At 40.8% G+C, this 18,492-nt stretch overlaps 3 long non-coding RNA genes across 5 annotated transcripts; 1 reads left to right on the top strand and 2 right to left on the bottom strand.

Moving 5' to 3' along the window:
- Positions 1–8: 8 nt before the first annotated feature.
- Positions 9–5,865, bottom strand: LOC307199558. The gene is made up of 2 exons (XR_013832057.1): positions 3,717–5,865; positions 9–2,027 (listed from the first exon to the last, which is right to left on the bottom strand). It is a non-coding gene; the product is annotated as an uncharacterized lncRNA (long non-coding RNA).
- Positions 5,862–13,682, top strand: LOC307199567. The gene is made up of 2 exons (XR_013832067.1): positions 5,862–6,419; positions 12,607–13,682. It is a non-coding gene; the product is annotated as an uncharacterized lncRNA (long non-coding RNA).
- LOC307199545 lies at positions 12,775–18,406 on the bottom strand. Of its 3 annotated transcripts, XR_013832029.1 has the most exons (4): positions 17,906–18,406; positions 17,108–17,165; positions 15,944–16,076; positions 12,775–14,428 (listed from the first exon to the last, which is right to left on the bottom strand). It is a non-coding gene; the product is annotated as an uncharacterized lncRNA (long non-coding RNA). The 3 variants fall into 3 exon arrangements; XR_013832030.1 differs by lacking the exon at positions 17,108–17,165; XR_013832031.1 differs by lacking the exon at positions 17,906–18,406 and having other exon boundaries at positions 17,108–17,883.
- Between the last annotated feature and the right edge of the window lie 86 nt (positions 18,407–18,492).

Genomic DNA, 18,492 nt, shown 5'->3' with positions numbered 1-18,492 from the left:
TATTGCTCTGTATTAATGTTTTATGTCTCACATTTGTGCATTTGTGTCTTGCTCCAGTTGCATATACCCTACTTCAGTTTCCCCCAAAGCAGGTACTATCCAGATTATTTGGACTACAGCTCCCATCAGCCCCTGCCACTATGGCCAGGGGTAAGGTACACTGGGAGTTGTGGTTCTGCAACATCTGGAGGGCACAAGGTTGGAGTAGGCTATCCTGTGAAATTATATTGTTATATTCATATTTTTATTAATTTTGTTGTGACAGTTAAAAAACCAGGAAATAAATGGATTATCAATCAGTTTTGGGAGACATCAACATGACTAATTCTATCATATACCACACAGGTTTGAGAACACTTTACTGGCCTTACTGAAGTTGAGCCAATCACACCCACAGGACACCTCAATTGCTGGCCTAGATTTAATGCACACACAACTTGTTGGCATCTGTCTGTCTTAAGAGGCAATGGAGTGTGCCTCTGGAGGTGAAGTCAAACTGCTGCGTTAGCAGCATCGAAGTGACCGCCCCAGGGCGCAAGTATGTATGGCGGTCCTGGACTGCCCAGACAACAAAACTCCCCTCTCGGTCTTGCTGATGTGGTCAAAGGAAAGCAGAGCAATACGTTTGACACCAGCTTGGCTGCAGAAGTTCCTGGAAGGAGGCGTACAAGGTGCCATCCAACCATCTTAGGGACTCAACTCTGGATTTGTGTAGGGTTTACTCCTTAACCATTTTTTCTCCCAAAGATGTCCCACAAGGCAGTGGAGGTTTAGGAGTTTACCTTCTCCTAGATGGTCTACCTCCCGGGGTCGACAAGCCCCGTCTACTCACACAAACATAATTTAGCACCACCAATGAAGAGCCTATGAAACAAGCCAACAAGGCCCTCCTGCCCTATGTGATTTCCATAATATGGTGTTAATGCAGTCTAATTTTTCATTAAAAATTGGCCAGTGACAGAGGTCCTTTTCAGCAGCCTGGCTTGTGATTTATGTGATATGGCTCTGGCTTAGACAAATATGCTGACATTGGAAGTGTGGGGATTGGTTAAGTGATCTGCTGAGGCCGCCAGCAATTTTAAAGTGTGGGGAGGGAGTTAAATGGGAACCTCTGCCTTTAGGCACATGCTCTAAAGTCTGGGTCTCAGTGCCTGCCATCAGGAAGTCAGAGAGCAGGAAGGGTGGAGAAGGTGAGGCTCATCTATATGGAGCAGCACTGCTTTTAGATAGATGATGCCGCCAGGCTAGAGTGGAGATCAATGGTCCGATTCAGTAAATGTCAGCTCCATAGGTTTAAAACAGAAGAGAATGTCCAAATTCTTGGATCAAAAAAGCAAAAGGTTATGCGTGGGTGTTGAAATTGGTCTCTGAAGGTACCTTAAGCTAACTAGGCCTTTATTGCTTAGCACCCACTGTAATCCTCTTTCTGTTTGTTGGGGGAAACGTCTCAGAATGGTAGATAAATGTATCAATAATAATCTTTTTTACAAAATTAAATCCCATAAATGACTTGAATAGCTGCAGACACTGTTTGCCAGCCCAATGGCTGAAAACAAAGGAAGCAAAAGAAATAATAAGAAGACTGAGTTACACCCCAACCCCCTTCTCTGCTATCGGAAGGCAGGTGTGTTACATGATAGCGAATGCACCATCTCCAACAGGCAAAGAACAGGAAGGAATGTGTAATTGAGGTCACCACAAGACAGAGGCAGCATGTTATTGCTGCTTCTCTATACGGGCCTTCAAATGGTAGAGATAATGTCATCGAAATGCACAATGGCGCTTTCAATGGCATGGCAGTGATAAAACCAGGAGACACAAGTGAAAATATAATAAATAAATCGGGCAGACTGTTTATTTCCCCAGAGAAAGATGGTGATTAAGGTGTCTGCCTTCTGCCTTAGCAATAAAAATGTGAGCAATTTTCCTCCCTTGAAGAGTTGTTCCTGGCTTTGCCTGTTTGACACAGAGTCTTCGTTTACAGCCATGACACTCATCCTTTTCATCTGTTTGCTCTAGTAGAAGAACTGAAATAATTTTAGAGGTGAAAGGAAGGTGGAGGGACACATTGCATACCACAAAGGAGTTTTAAGCTACCTGCAATCCTATATACCAGGGGTCAGCAACCTTTTTTCAGCCATGGGCCAGTCCACTGTCCCTCAGACCATGTGGTAGGCCGGACTTTTTTGTGGGGGGGGGAGGGAATGAACAAATTCCTATGCCCCACAAATAACCCAGGGATGCATTTTAAATAAAAGCACACATTCTACTCATGTAATAACACCAGGCAGGCCCTACAAATAGCCCAGAGATGCATTTTAAATAAAAGGACACATTCTACTCATGTAAAAACACGCTGATTCCCAGACCGTCCGTGGGCCAGATTTAGAAGGCAACTGGGCCGGATCTGGCCCCCGGGCCTTAGGTTGCCTACTCCTGCTATATACAGACACTAGGGAGATAGCCCCATTTAACACACTGAGACTTGCGTCTTAGTAAACATATGAGATTGTGCTCTTAAATTCCATGCAGCACAAGTTAATGCAGGCTTACTCAGAAGTAAGTGCCACTATGTACAGAGGCTTTGCACGTGTGCACACAAGATACACAAGAGATTACATTCTTGTGTAGAACCAGATGGTGGTCTGTGTCTGCCCCCCCAAAAAATACAGAGCAAAGGCCCATCTGGTCCAATAGCAAACCAGATTAGATTGTCACTAACTTCAGAATGCCTTATGGGGTTCATGAATGAATGAATGAAATAATAGCCCATTCCTGTTGCTTGCCCTCTTAGCAGGTGGAATTCAGGATGTCTCTGAACCTGGAGGTTGTATAGAGTCTTCATAGCCAGAGACAGATTTCTTCTCCTTGTCCCTGGGCATTTGTGTAATCCCCTTCCCAGCCCTCCAATCTGGTAGTCCTCATCGCAACTTGTGCCTGCAAATTCCACAAATAGTTACAGGAAAAAACCCTTTCCATGGTCTGTGCTAAATCTTCCCCATCAGTGATACTGAATGACACAGAATTCTAGTATTAAATGAAATAAACTCTCCCTCTATCCTCTCTAGGCCCTTGGCTGCCTCTTCCCTGATCTTTTCCCAGCTGTTAAGGTGTGCTACAATTCAATTAAATGCAGAGGTGAAACATGCAATTGTACGGCTATGTCTGTCTGTGCAAATAAAAAGCTTGAAATATATTGTGTCACCTACATTTCTGTTCTTGCTGCTGTTCTACAATTATTCCCTATCCTTTCTAGACCCCCCACCTCCCCACAACAAGAACATTTCTGGTATTTCTGGCTAGAGGCCTCTGCCTCACTTACCCCCATTCAAGGCCTGCCCAGACACTGAGGTCCAGCTCTGAGGGCCTTCTGGTGGTTCCCTCGCTGTGATTGCAGAACAAAGACCTGGAAGCAATCTGGATCAACCTTTGTTTCAAGAAAGATGCCATTTGGTGGCTCTAGGTATGTTTGTCCATAATTCTACCCAACCAAGTACATATGTACCTGCCAGTGCATCCAAAGAATGTATGCCATAATAAATTTGCTAGGTACTACAAAAGACTGCTATGAAAATGCCTCTCCTTTTCCCCCAGCCACCAAATCATAAAGCCCAGAAAGAAAATCAACACCTCTTCAAAGTACTGCTATGTTTTATTTATTTAAATAAATTATAATTTATTACTCTTATCATCAATGGGAGTTAATTATCTTGCACAAGCCCCTCGATTTTTTTCAGATCCTTTAATTCTGAACGAAGCATGAGTCAAAGAGAAAGGAAAAGTCAAAAGGATAAAGAATGCTAATAGGCATGTTCAAACAGTCAAAGAAAGACATAGGAATTATATCGATATTTATTACTACTATTGTTGGCATCCGTCTGATTGATTTATGAAATAAGCAGCATTAGATAGGGAGTATCCAAACTACAAGTTAGAAATGCTAGTTATATTCACAGATACCATAAGGCAGGAAATTTTGGCTTCCTTATGAAAAGCAGTTCTGCTCCTCTGCCTGAACACACACAAACCAAAATCCCAAGATCACACATTTTTCCTGAGCATGCTTGTTGACTTACCTATATGTGGGTGGGTGGGGTGAGGGGGATTTTAAAATGTTTTTGCTTAGCTTGCTTAACCAAATGAAGCTTGGTTTACTTGCTTGCAGCTGAAGACAAATTAGGCTGATTATATTGGAAAGGGCACACAGTATATCTAAGAATTAAAAGCATGACTGGGTATTTAGGATAAAGGAAATGAATAGCCCACATTATCCTCAGACTTTGTACAATTAAGTGCCCCAAGGCTTTACGCTATTAATTTTAAAGGAAACGTCCAAATATTTTTAGCACTGGTCACAAAACACTTTTCATTTCCAGCCTTGGGCTGGCTTATGTACATATTGTGTACATGCAAAATTATTCACTTGAGGATGGGGGAATGTTATATAGTTCTGTGACTTGCCGCCTTGCTTTTATGTGAACAAATGGTCCATTTTTTATTAACAGATGTTTCTTTTGTGCGCACATCACACATTCCCCAGTTCATTTTCTTTCCTTTGAGATATTGTCTGGTATGCACATTTTTATATGCTAATATTAAACACGTGGTATTTGCCAGAGCAATTGGTATATAAAACAGGAAAGCACAACAGCTTCAAAAGTCTTTTGAAAAGGTTGAGATTAGTGCACTGAGTCCGTGCTAGCCTGAAACTGCCTATTATAAACATATATAAATACTAAACAATAAAAGCTTGAGATCTCTACATGGTTAGAGTATAGTACTGAGAAAGCTAGTGCATATTTGCACTTGAGAGGGTAGCACACATACATACATCTGCCACAGGATTCTTGTGGTAGGGTCCTGGTGATGTGAAAAACCTCAAAGGACTTGACTGATACTGAAACTGATGCAACAATAAAGCCTTACTCTGCTTTGACCACTTCTCTACATTTTTCTGGGTTCCTAAAGAATGTTACAATCTGCACACTGCGACAGAAGATCAAAAACAGGATAACAATTTGGCATGCATAACAATTCAGTTTTTGCTCTACTTTGGGGGGAAGGGAGATATTATTGCCATATTATGCACCTATTTTAATTAATGGGCATATTTTTTCCATGATGTATTCAAATAGCATAAAATGATTAATATCCTGGAAGACAAGATAAAGCAATCATGCTAATTACAAAAGCAGTATAATGCAGCGGATAGAGTGTAGTGTTTGCATATTCAAGGGCCATGTTCAAATCCCCACCCAAGCCACAAATCACATGATAGCCTCTGCTCAGCCCCTCTCACAAGGTTATTTGAAAGATATGTTAGTCAAACACGACTCATGGCGCACTCTCCAAAAGTGCTACAGGGATGATTAAAAAAAATACTGTACTCAACGACAAAATTCAGACTTCTGACATAAATTCCAAGTGAATAAAATTAAGTGCATACACATATTAATGTTTGCAAACTGTGTTACAGATGTTTAAAAGCAATATAAATGCAGTCAGATCAGAATTAAGTGATTCAACATCTTGCTCCATACTTTGGTAGTTTTGTCTACTTTATTGCTTCAATATTTTATTACATTTATAATAGTTTTGCATAATTCCATAAATCTTCGCCCAAATTTCAGAGACAACAGTGGACAACAATTTATGTTGACACACTACATAAGCTGCTTGCCACGTTGAAGCTCTTAGCAATAAAATTCAGCTGTAAAGAGTATTCTTACTAACCCCTTTGTACTCCTTGGGGATTTTTTAAAATGAGAAACATTTTCATAATAGCATAGATATTACTCTGTATTAAAGGTCTTTATTTTATATTGCAGAAAATTATTAACCAGACGCCACATGTTTTAAGATAATTTGCAGAAAGCTAACAATTCCTAAAAGAAAGTAGCACACACCACCTAGAGCAATATAACCCCCCGCTCTTTTTTAAAAGGAATGTTGGATTTGTTGGAAACCTGTAGCTTGTCTTACAGTAAAAAGCCAGGGAAAGTGATTCTGCACTGCAGGTTCATAATTAAGCAATGCAGACACAGCACCTTACAGCTAAACAAGAGCTGCAGTCTATTGTTCACAAAACTAGCTACCCTGTAACTGCCAAAGATGAGCTGAGCCTGTAACCAAAGAAAATGTATTGGCTGGGAGTCAGATCTACAGCTCTTGCCAGCATGATATCACAAATCCTGATTTAACACTAGCATAACAATGCACATTATTCTGACCTCACAGATAGACTGGTACAAGTGATTTGGCCAGAAGAACAATATAGTCACCGGCCCCACCTTTTTATCAATCCATATTACAGCTGGCCACCTACAAACACTGGCCCCAGTATTTTATCTGCTCAATCATGGTGTGAGCATCTCTTCCATCCCAACCTTAGCAGCATCAGGGCAGCCTTCCTAGAAAGAGTCATAAATGTGGGAGGCTTCCGGAGGCGGCACGAAACAGCAATGGCGGTCCTCTTCGTGCTCTGAAGAGGGGCTCCGCAGAAAAGGGTCGTTCGCTGCGGCATAGCGGCGACCCATCAAGAAAAACCACGGGCAGAGTGAGCTCGTGGCCGTGGGACTCGGCAGGCGCCAGAAGCCCCCCCAGAAACGGAGAAGGAACCCCGTAAGGGGCTCCGGAACATGAAAGGGGGAGCGGCGCTGTGAGTTCATCGCTCTTTCTGCGGGAAGCAAAGCCACGCGGCTGCTGCTGCTGAGCGCCGACCTTTCTTCCTGGAACATCAGATCTGCAACTACAACCCGTGAGTAAGGGGACTTAAAAATTATCGGGACTAAAGTATTTAATTTGGCTGAAAACGGGAAACGTAACCAGGAAGTCCGTTTCCCGACCGTGCTAAAGAGATCAAAGCAAAGTTTGACAAGCGGGAAGCGTTTTGAAAGAACTATAAAAAAGATTGGATTATCGTGCAGACTATTGAACTTTTGGCAGGGATTAAAAGAGACAATTTCGGAGTATCTATGCTGATTTTCTGACTGGATCTTCCTTCTTCCTTTGGGATTTATAAATAATTGAAGAAACCAAATCCGTGGGCTGCCAGGGTAAAGAAGAACTGTCAAACTGCCAAACTGCTGATATTGTTTTTAAGGTTGAAAGTGTTGCATGTAAACGTTACACCATAGAAGAAATAGGGAAACTGTTTCTTGCACCCTCTCTGAGACTTTGTATTAAGTTGGGAAAAGCTTAATGCTAAAAAGAAACTAAAAGACCTTTTAGAACTTCAGTTGTTTCTTCTTTGGATTATTGGGACTGTAAAGAAGGAAAAACCTCTTTCTTTCGGTTGAACTTTATTACTCCCCCTAGAGGACTTTGGATTTATAATTCTCTGGGAACTACATTTTGTTTTGATTCTCTGCTGCCTGGTTGTTTATACTTTGGAACTGTCTCTCTCATGGGAACACATACAGTCTGACCTTGATACACAGACGGGATTGGAATGAGTGACGCAGGGAAAACAAGGCTGGCTAAAATAAAGGCAAAACAATTGGTACAAACAACTTTGACTTCCCAACCACGTAGATCATCTGTCCCAGCTGTTCTAGAAATACAAAAAGGGGCTGTTGAGCAGACATCTACAGGGGATATGGCTTCAGGAGGATCTGAAAAAGTTTTTAATCAGATCCTAGAACAACTGGCAATTCTAAATAAAAAGGCGGACGAACATTCGACTAAAATTGATCAAGCCACATCCTCAATAAATAAATTGACTGACCAGGTGGCTCAACACACACAAGCAATTGGGAATCTTCAAGAAGCAACAGCAGAGAATCACAAACTGGCTGAGGAAGCCAAACAAAAAGCAGAGGAAGCCAACTTGAAAGTTGAGGCATTAAAGGTGGAGGTGAAGCCGTTGCATAAACAGATTAGTGAACAGCAGGCCTACTGGTCGATGACTGAACTGAGAAATCGGGAAAGCAATCTTAGACTTAGAGCTATTCCAGAACTTGAACAGGAAGATCTGATTGGTTATCTGACATTAGAATTTTCAAAGTTCTGGGGTATTGAAGAGGATAAGGATTTTAAAATTGTGACTGCTTTCAGATTGGGAAGAGTAACGAGGAGGGATAAACCCAGAGACTGTTTGATCATTTTAAGATCTAAGCAAGAGAGAGATAAAATATTAGGCCTTCATTTTGGAAAATCACTTGACATCCACGGCAACAGAGCTGAAATTTACAGAGACATACCAAAACAGCTTTTGGATCTTAGAGCGACGTATATAGAACTTGCAAAATTACTGAGAGGCAACTCAATTCCTTATAGATGGGAGTTTCCTCAAGGACTATCTTTTAATTTCAAAGGAAAGAAAGTTAAAATTAGAACAGCAGAAGTTCTTGAATGACCACGAAGAGGATCTACAGAAAGGGACAACAGGAGCCTGGCCACCGCTTACACCTATACTGGCACCTACACCCTCGGGACCAGAGGACCAAAAGAAAGGGACGTCACCACAGGACCAATAGACTGACCCAGGATGTCTCTGCAGCTTCTTAGTTGGAATATAAATGGCGGAAATTCCCCAGAGAAAAGAAGAAGAATTTTTCATATATTGAAAAAATAACAATTGGACATCATCTGCTTGCAGGAAACACATGTGACCAGGCTCCATAGAAAAGTTTTGATTAATAAAAGATTAGGCCAAGAATTCATCTCATCGGATAAAGTAAAGAAAAGAGGAGTGGTGATTTATGCAAAGGAGAGCCTGTCACCAAAATTTTTATTCAAAGATGAGCAAGGAAGAGTTTTGGCTATTGAAATACAGGCCCAAGGAGAAAAATTTTTGCTATTAGGAATTTATGCACCGAACGAGGGGAAATCAGAATTTTATAAGAAACTGCATGAGACAATCCTGGACTATTTGGACTACACCAACATCATTATGATGGGAGATATGAACGGAGTGGTCTCTACAAATATGGATAAGTCACAAGACTTAAGTCTAACAAAAGATGGCAGACTACCCAAAACTTTTTTTGAACTAACTGACAATATGGACTTAATCAATATTTGGAGGACTAAGAATCCCTTAGGTAGAGAAGGAACTTTCTTTTCTGAGGCTCATCTGTCATGGACAAGAATAGACCAAATATGGACAACTAGAAGGCTGGCACCTATGATTAGAAAAGTGGAAATCTGCCCAAAAACTTGCTCCGACCATAACGCTATGAAAATGGAATTAAGACTTACTCCAATCGGCTCCTTTAGATGGAAAATGAATGACACCCTACTAAGAGATCAGGAGATTGTGAAGAAGGCCCAAAAAACCTTGAAAGATTATTTTGAAATAAATTTGAATACTACGGTGGAAAGGAGAACAATCTGGGATGCAAGCAAAGCAGTTATGAGAGGGTTTCTGATACAACAGAACACGATAAAGAAAAGAATCTGGAATGGGAAAAAAGATAAGATTTTAGAGAAGATAAGAGATGGAGAGAAAAAGTTGAGATCTAAGCCAAAATCGAAGGAGATCTTGAGAGAAATTAAATTTTACCAAGCACAGTACGCGAAATTGATAAATCAAGAAGTTGAGTGGAAAATTATACAAATGAAACAAAGATCATTTGAATCAGCTAACAAGTGTGGGAAACTATTAGCATGGCAATTGAAAAAGAGACAAAAATTGAATACAGTCACCAATCTAGAGATTGAAGGGAAAGATATCCAGAAACCCGAAGAAATTAGGAAGTGTTTCCAGAGATATTTCAAAAAGCTCTATACTCAAGGGCCACAAGAGGAGAAGGAGATAGACCAATTTTTGAAAACAAATGGTTTACCAAAACTTGCCCAGGAAAAGAGAACAATCCTGAATCATAAAATAACACAACAAGAAATAGAGGGTGCCATCCAGAATATGCAACTAGGCAAATCTCCAGGTCCGGATGGGCTTACCTCCAAGTATTATAAGATATTGAAAGATTATTTGATACAACCATTAATGGAGGTATGCAATCAGATTTTGGAGGGGAAGAAGGCACCGGAATCGTGGAAAGAAGCCTTCATCACATTGATCCCTAAAGTGGAAACTGAAAAGACTCAACTTAAGAACTACCGTCCCATCTCACTCCTAAATGTGGATTACAAAATTTTTGCAGATATTTTGGCAAGTAGATTTTAAAAAGTATTAAATGAAGTAATTCACAAGGACCAGGCAGGCTTTCTCCCAGGAAGACATTTGTCTGATAATACTAGGAATATTATTGATATTTTGGAACTTTTGCAAACCAACATTAATACAAAATCAGTGTTAATTTTTGTTGATGCGGAGAAGGCCTTTGATAACATTTCTTGGAGGTTTATGAAGAAAAATTTGGAAGGGATGGGAGTGGGACGGGGGTTTGAAAATGGAATAGAGGCAATTTATTCAGAGCAGAAAGCTAAACTGATAGTAAACAATGTGGTGACAGAAGAATTTAAAATTGAAAAAGGAACACGACAAGGTTGCCCCCTATCCCCTCTGTTATTTATTTCTGTTCTGGAGGTGCTTTTGAACATGATTAGGGAAGACCGGTTGGTACAAGGAATACAGGTCGGAGTGAAACAATTTAAATTGAAAGCTTTTGCAGATGATTTGGTTTTAACACTACAGGAGCCAGAATCTAGTACGAAGAGAGTGTTAGAATTAATTTATGAATTTGGTCGGGTAGCGGGGTTCAAACTGAACAAGCAAAAAACCAAGGTTTTGGAGAAAAATCTGACACCTTTGGAAATAGATGGGTTTCAGAAAGAGACAGAGTTAAATGTTGTTAAAAAGGTAAAATACCTAGGGGTAAACTTGTCTGCCAAAAATTTGAATCTATTTAAAGATAATTATGAAAAATGCTGGTCAGAAATTAAGAAAGATTTAGAGATCTGGTCAAGATTGAAACTTTCCTTGTTGGGTCGAATTGCAGCTATAAAGATGAATGTATTGCCGAAGATGCTATTTTTGTTTCAGACCCTACAGATCGTGGACAGAGTGGAGTGTTTTGGGAAGTGGCAGAAAGATATTTCTAGGTTTGTCTGGCAGGGCAAAAAGCCCCGAATAAAATTTAAAATATTAACGGATGCAAAAGAGAGAGGGGGGTTTGCCCTGCCAGATTTAAGGTTATATTATGAAGCTGCGGCTTTCTGCTGGATGAAAGATTGGTTACTCCTTGAGAACACTGACGTCCTAGATCTGGAAGGGTATAATAATGTTTTTGGATGGCATGCATATTTGTGGTACGATAAGGTAAAGGTTCATAAAATGTTTAAAAACCATATTTTCAGGAAAGCTATATTTATGGTCTGGATAAAATACAAAGACTTATTGGAAGGTAAGACCCTGAGGTGGTTATCACCAGCGGAGGCCAAGGTTCGAAAAAAACCCAATATGGAGGCCGGATGGCCGAAATACTGGGAAATAATAGAAAAAATTGGAGATAATTGGAGGCTGCAGAGCTTTGAAAAATTAAAGAATAGGGTGCAAGACTGGTTTCATTATGCTCAAATTCAAGAGGTTTTTAAGTCAGACAAAAAAATAGGATTGCAGGTGGAAAAATCGAAATTAGAGACAGAACTGTTAGAACCTAAGACCAAGGCGCTTTCGAGAATGTATAACTTGCCGCTTAAATGGAACACCCAGGATGAGAGAGTCAAATCAGCCATGATAAAATGGGCTCAGGATATTGGGTACAACATTATGTTAGAAGACTGGGAAAGGTTATGGACCACTGGAATGAAATTCACGACATGTAATGCCCTGAAGGAAAATATTATGAAAATGATATATAGGTGATACATGACCCCAGTCAAACTTGCAAAAATATATCATCGGTCTGATAATAAATGTTGGAAATGTAAGGAGGCTGAAGGGACATTCTTTCATCTTTGGTGGACTTATCCAAAAGTGAAGGCCTTCTGGGAAATGATCTATAATGAGTTAAAAAAGGTGTTTAGATACACCTTCCCTAAGAAACCAGAGGCCTTCCTCCTGGGCATTGTGGACCAAAAGGTGTTAAAGAAGGATAGAACTTTTTTTATGTATGCAACTACAGCAGCAAGAATACTCATTGCAAAATATTGGAAGATACAAGACCTTCCCACGCTGGAAGAGTGGCAGACGCAGTTGATGGACTATATGGAACTGGCTGAAATGACTGGCAGAATCCGAGATCTGGGAGAAGAGACAATGGAAGAGGACTGGAAGAAATTTAAGGCCTATTTACAAAAACATTATAAGTTGTATGAATGTTAAGAATCTGCATGACTTGGAAATTTTAGCTCCTGCAATTAGATTAGGAAAATAGAAAGTTAAGTTATAAGTAAGAAAAAGTTGAAATTTAAAGTTATTTTATGTATTATCTTAAGGTATAAATATTTGACAAAAGGTACTTTAAATTTAGAAGTAAAACACTCTGAAAGATATAAATAAGATACGAAACAAGGTAATAATTTGCTGATATGTTTATTGTAAAGAACGCAGGGTGAGGGAGATGTGGGAAAGTCCAGTTAGTAACCTAAAAATGTATTTTGAAAGTTGGATTGTTTTTCTTTCTTTCTTTTTTCTGGTTTGTCCTTCTTTTTCTTTTCTGTAAACTGAAAATGTAATAAAAATTTTAATAATAAAAAAAGAGTCATAAATGTGATCAACAGTTTGTGCTTTTGTAACATACTGTTACACACAAAAGTCGTGTGTCTGCCCCTCTCTCTGCCGAACGATAGCAAGAGACTATGGGGTCCCAGGCATCCCCACAGGGCTTGTATTCCTTTGCAGAATGGAAGACACGGCAGAGACTGTCATGGCTTTAAGAAGTATGGTTTATTCACCTATTTACACCACAGAGGGAGTCCAGGTCTTACAGCATGGTCCTTTCAATACCAAAGTAACACAATCTATAATTACTAGAATGTCAGTGTGTCTGAAGGACTGGACAGAAGTTGTCTGCAGCTGAGAAGGTCCTCATGAACTAGACAGCCCCCTCAAGAGACTTGGGGGCATAATTCAGAGGATACCATGGCTAAATTTTGTAGTATCTCTAGTTCAGCAATCTAATCTCATATGCACTAGAGGTTTGAGACAAAGGTACTCTGCCCATACTTTTCTGTCCTGGGCATGTAGATGAATACCAGAGGCATACTTCACTTTCTGGAAGCAACACCAATATGCATCCTCCTTTAGGTTTAAATTGGTACTAGATGCCTAGCATATATAAACCCAAACAGTTCTACCTGGTTTTGGAGAGGGTGTCCTACTAAAGGGACATACTGACACATGTAGTGAGAGTGTCCAAAAACAAAAGTTCTGGGGAAATGTTTTCATAGAGATGTCTTTGATTGCGAGGCAGACAGTACCCATGACCCCAGGGCTGGCTCTGCTTAAACTGTATAGTCAGGATATGCCACAAATTGGAAACAAAGAACTCGTAACACATATGTTAACCAGGGCAAGAATGACCATTGCCAGGACATGGAAATCATTGCAATTGTTGACCATGGACCTGTGGTTAGTGCAGTCTGGCAGGTAGCATTACTGGGGAAACTGACGTGGAAATGTAAGATAGCAAGAGGCCTGGGGAATATGATTAACTTTTATCCAGTCTGGGGCGATTTTATAGATTATACAAACAGGGAGGCATATGGTAGAACGATGCCTATGGTCTACATCTACAGCACAGTTTGACATGCATGAAGTAAACATTTTAATTTAATTTTTTCTCCTTCCCTCTTGCCTTTCTATAAACCTTGCAGACCAGCACTGCTGCTGATACAATATATCTTTTTAGTTGCGGACAATAGTCTAAGTGATAGAGGTTATTATGTATCATTTTGCATTTGTTAAGATTGTCAAAGTGTATATGCTAAAATCATCAGTTTTGTGGAGTATTCAGAGATGCTTCTCTGATTTTGTGTAGTTGTTTTATCTTTGCTTTAAATATGTATTTTTAATACATACTTCTTGAGGCTTCAGCCATTTAAAAGTTTTGCCAAATACTCTCCACATGGTTTAGACTAAGCATTATTATCCACATAATGGCAGATATGCAGAAAGCACATGACCCAAAAGTTACTGTCTCTTATCTCTAGGAATTTTGTTTTATCTTAACAGAGCAAACAATGCCGCGTAAATCAGGAAGATCTTTTTCCATTGACTGGACTCCAGCCAGTTAGTGACTTGTCAGTCAAACGCAGGAAGCTTGTGGGAGACAGAAAGATGGATTACATATGCAGAGAGTTCTGAGCACCTCCGCAGGGAGCCTTTCCAGTCACAGCAAGGTTCCAAATGCGTTTTTATGCTCACCATGCTAATGCCTTCAGAAAGATTCCATGTTCCACTGAAGGCTGCATTTACCTTGATTCCAGAAATAGCATCCATATCTTCAGGAGGAAAGGACATTTAACACTGAGACCAACATTTCAAAATTGGACATGAAGCATGTTTCACAGCAGTAAATTCCTGCAGTAATATCAGGACAAATCAGGATTGACATCCTCAGGGAATTGGAATGGTTTTTTAAAATTACCAAAATATGTACCCTATCATTTATGGATGATACTTTTCCCTTTCAAGTCCCACAAAGAGCAGCAAGCTCCATATCTCATGGATCTGTCCTGATTACAGGAGAAGAGGGCAGGCATGGCCTTTCCTAACACTAGTGGATCAGTTCATTCCAATCAAAGAAGCAAATACATTGGGTTACAGACGCTTCAGGTTACAGGCGCTTCAGGTTACAGACGCTTCAGGTTACAGACTCCACTGACCCAGAAATAGTAAAATACAGGAGGTTCACTCTAACCTATATTTATACTACTGCACAAAGCCACACATAAAATAGCTGTGCAGAGATGGAAAAGCTTGGGTGTGAAGTGAATAAATTGAAACTAAATTTAGCTTCTCTGCAACAAAAGTTTCAAAATTCCTGCTGTGTACTCATGAAGTTTAAAAGACACAAGCTCTTTGAAACTCCTTGTGGTTTAATCTATTCACTGAGTAATCAGTAATAGTTTAATGTATTCAAACTCTCCCTGTGTAAATGGATTTTAAAAGAAAATTAATCACAACCAGAATAAATCTACATTTCAACATACTATATATTTCCCTACTCCTTAAGTGCAAGTAGATAAATAGGTACCGCTTTATAGTGGGAAGGTAAACGGCGTTTCCGTGTGCTGCGCTGGTGCTGGCTCGCCAGAGCAGCTTCGTCACGCTAGCCACGTGACCCGGAAGTGTCTGCGGACAGCGCTGGCTCCCGGCCTCTTAACTGAGATGAGCGCACAACCCTAGAGTCGGACACGACTGGCCCGTACGGGCAGGGGTACCGTTACCTTTACTTTTTATATACATACTATATATACTTGCTACTATATGTACATACCATATAGTTCCCCATTTAAACCTAAAGTGGCTGCAAACCACTGTTGTGTCGTTATTTTAGGAAAAATTATATTTTCTCAAAATTTTATAGTAAATGACACTGAGAATTTTATTGACAGGCAGTCTATAAATACCTAGAATATTTTTTTTTAAATCCGCAATTCATTAAAATTTAAATGACAAGGAAATCCTTTCTTTACCATAAAAACAAACAGTAAGGAGAACTAATGCTAATTTCCTGCTATAATTTTAATCTGAAAACCTAGTGTTTATATGGAGAGAGAGGGAGAGAGAGACAGAGAGAGAAAGACAGAGAGTCTTATTATAGTGTCTAAAGCAGGTGCTTCCTGCTGAAAGAGGGATGGATAAAGAAAATAAATCTAATTTTCAAAGTTTATAACCTAGGGGTGATATTCTGTCACTTCTGTTGCCATCTGCACTAAAACTTAGTTGAATTAGAACTGTACTGCATTTAATACTACAGAGTGTGTGTCCAAGTGTTTGCATTCTTGCACAAATGAAATGTGTTAATGGCAGCCTTCCGGCAAAGCAAATGCTTAGTCTGTGCCCTTCAAAGGGTTTGTGAGTGATCCTTACCCTGCTGTCTTCATCCTTAATTGGCCTCCACTGTGGGGAGCAATTAAAAATAAATGGTAGCTTGCTGAGCCGCTGGGAGGGATGTTCTGCAGTTCTGATCATGAGCAGCCCTTCATAGGTCCAGCATCAATGCCTGAAATGGGCAAAGAGAGAAATAAAATTAAACTGAACAACTGTGTAAATACATTTGGTGGAAAAAGCTACCACTCACATCAGGGTAGTTGTTTAAAAGCTGAAATTAGATTGACTTTAAAAGCGATGTACAGAATATTTGCCTAATGAACTGAAACTAAGCCTACGGATATGTAACTGAAGCAACTGCATGCAGTATTCTGTAAAGCACGGTGCTTACTGATTGTGCTAAATAAACAGAATGATGAAAGCGCTACAGATGTGTTATATGGAAATTAATGGTTATTTAAATATGGTGTATCAAGGCATGACTCCTCTTGCCTAAGTATCAAATAGCTAACATACTATGGTAGTTAACAGCATGGGCCTAAAACCCAGAGTTCTCCCTACCCCAACAATTCAGATTTAAAGCTCATCACTTAACTTTAAAGAATGGCCTTAAAAGAAGCCACCCTCATCACTCTCCATATCTGTAATATGGGGATAATTCTGACACACATCAGAGGATCTCATAAGAACTGAAATAACAAATAAAATGAAGATTTAGTCTTAATATCATGTTTTCCCCTTTCATATTCCCTTTTATCTGAAGTGGCTAAACAAGACTGAGCACTTTCAGAAGGGCTGCGTCTTATGCAGCTTTTTCAGTCATTCTATTGTTACGTCATCAGGAATTGACCAGGTACAGAAGGAAATGAGAATAGGGCAACATAGAGCCCCTTCCCATTCTTCTTTGGCTTGGCATCTATGGAAGAATTGTCTATAATATATATCACATCTGAGTCTTTTTTTAAAATAGCCCCGCCATCCCCTGATGTTCATCTCAAATTATGCAACATTTCTAAGCATCATTCCAATTACAGGTGCAAGCAACAGCAGGAGTGCAGAATTATCCAGCGATTATCCCATAAAACCTTTGTTCAAATAAAAATGTTTAAATACTCCTAAGAGATGGCATGGTGAGACCTCATGGGGTTTCTTTCAGAAATGAGCTCAAAGCTAAAACACCATGGAGAAATCCTTGTTCTGTACCTTTCCAGATTCCACTTGCCATGTTGACAGAAATCAGAGTAGGGCATCAACCTCTAACCTGAAGGAAAGGGGTAGTAGTGTCATAAGGCTGAATATGCTTTTAGGGCATTACAGAGTAAGCATAGAAGCTAGCAGTTTTGGAATCAATGAATCCCATACAAAGCCGATACCTGTATAGGTGAAACTATAACCTGATTAATGCAAAGCATTAATGCAAAGCATTATAAGCCTAAACTAAAGAAGCATAAGTGATTGGCAGTTGACCTCTGGAGACGGGCTTTGCGCTTTAAGGTACCTTCTTTTCCCAAAAGCTCATTCTCATTTCCTTGAAATTCTGCATAAATTAACACACTGCGCAAATTCATTAAGTAAACTCCTACATGGCACACCAGAGCAGCACCATCTAGTGGCAGATTTCAAGAAACCAAAGGGATTCTCTGGGAGTTTAAACCAGGGTTTCCCAAACTTGAGTCTCCAGCTGTTGTTGCGTGTGTGGGTTTTTTGGACTACAATTCCCATCATCCCTCACCACCGGCCCTGCTAGCTGGCGACGATGGGAGTCGTAGTCCAAAAGCAGCTGAAGAACCAAGTTCGGAAAACTGGTCTGAACCAAAAAAAAAAGGGAGGGAAGATGCCCCTCGAAACGATGGTGAACAGGAAGAGAATAACATGGCGGGGTGTGTGTTTGAAGTGTGCGTGCAGATTTTCCCCATCCGCACGTTATCTCCACGAGACCCTTTAACACGTGTCTTCTGAGCACACTTGAGAGTTATAAAGTAAGGAAGAGACTCCCCACACCTTTCCCTTCCCTCTGAAACTCTTCATGGAGGGGCGGGAGGGCAGGGCGCCTTGACCCGACGCCCGCGCTTCCTCGACGGCGCCATTTTGCGACCCTGCGAAGGAAGAGACCGGCTGGTCGCGTCGTTGTCGTTTTTATTTTATTGCCTTTTTCTCCCTTTGCTTAATATATTGGCAGCGGGAAGAAGAGGAGGAGGAGGAGGGTGGGAAGGGGAGGGGAAAAGCTTCGTCCACTTCCCTCAAAGCTTCCCCGTAAGGTGCAAGGTGACCGCAGCGGGTGCACCTGAGGGCGAGTCCTTCCCTCGTTCCCTTCAGCGGCACGCGACCGCCTCACTCTCGCGCTCGCGAGGGAAAGCCGTGCGCCTCAACCCTCCCTGCGCGGCCTTTTTTAAAAAAAATCCCGTCCCCTCCCGAGGCGGATCCGCGGAGCCACCGCCCCTCAGGCCGCGCGTCTTTCGCCGCCTTGAGTTCGCTCGCTCCACGCGGTCGCCTCTTAGAGCGTGTGAGTGTGTGGGCGGGAAGGTGGGGAAAAGGGCGGGAAAGGAGGGCGGCGGCGGCGGCGGCGGCGGGCCGGAGTCCGAAGGCTT

Source organism: Podarcis cretensis, assembly GCF_951804945.1.
Source record: "Podarcis cretensis genome assembly, chromosome: 12".
In the NCBI taxonomy this organism is placed as follows: domain Eukaryota; kingdom Metazoa; phylum Chordata; class Lepidosauria; order Squamata; family Lacertidae; genus Podarcis; species Podarcis cretensis.
Note: the sequence above shows the minus strand (reverse complement) of the source record. Positions and strands in the feature narration are given on the sequence as shown.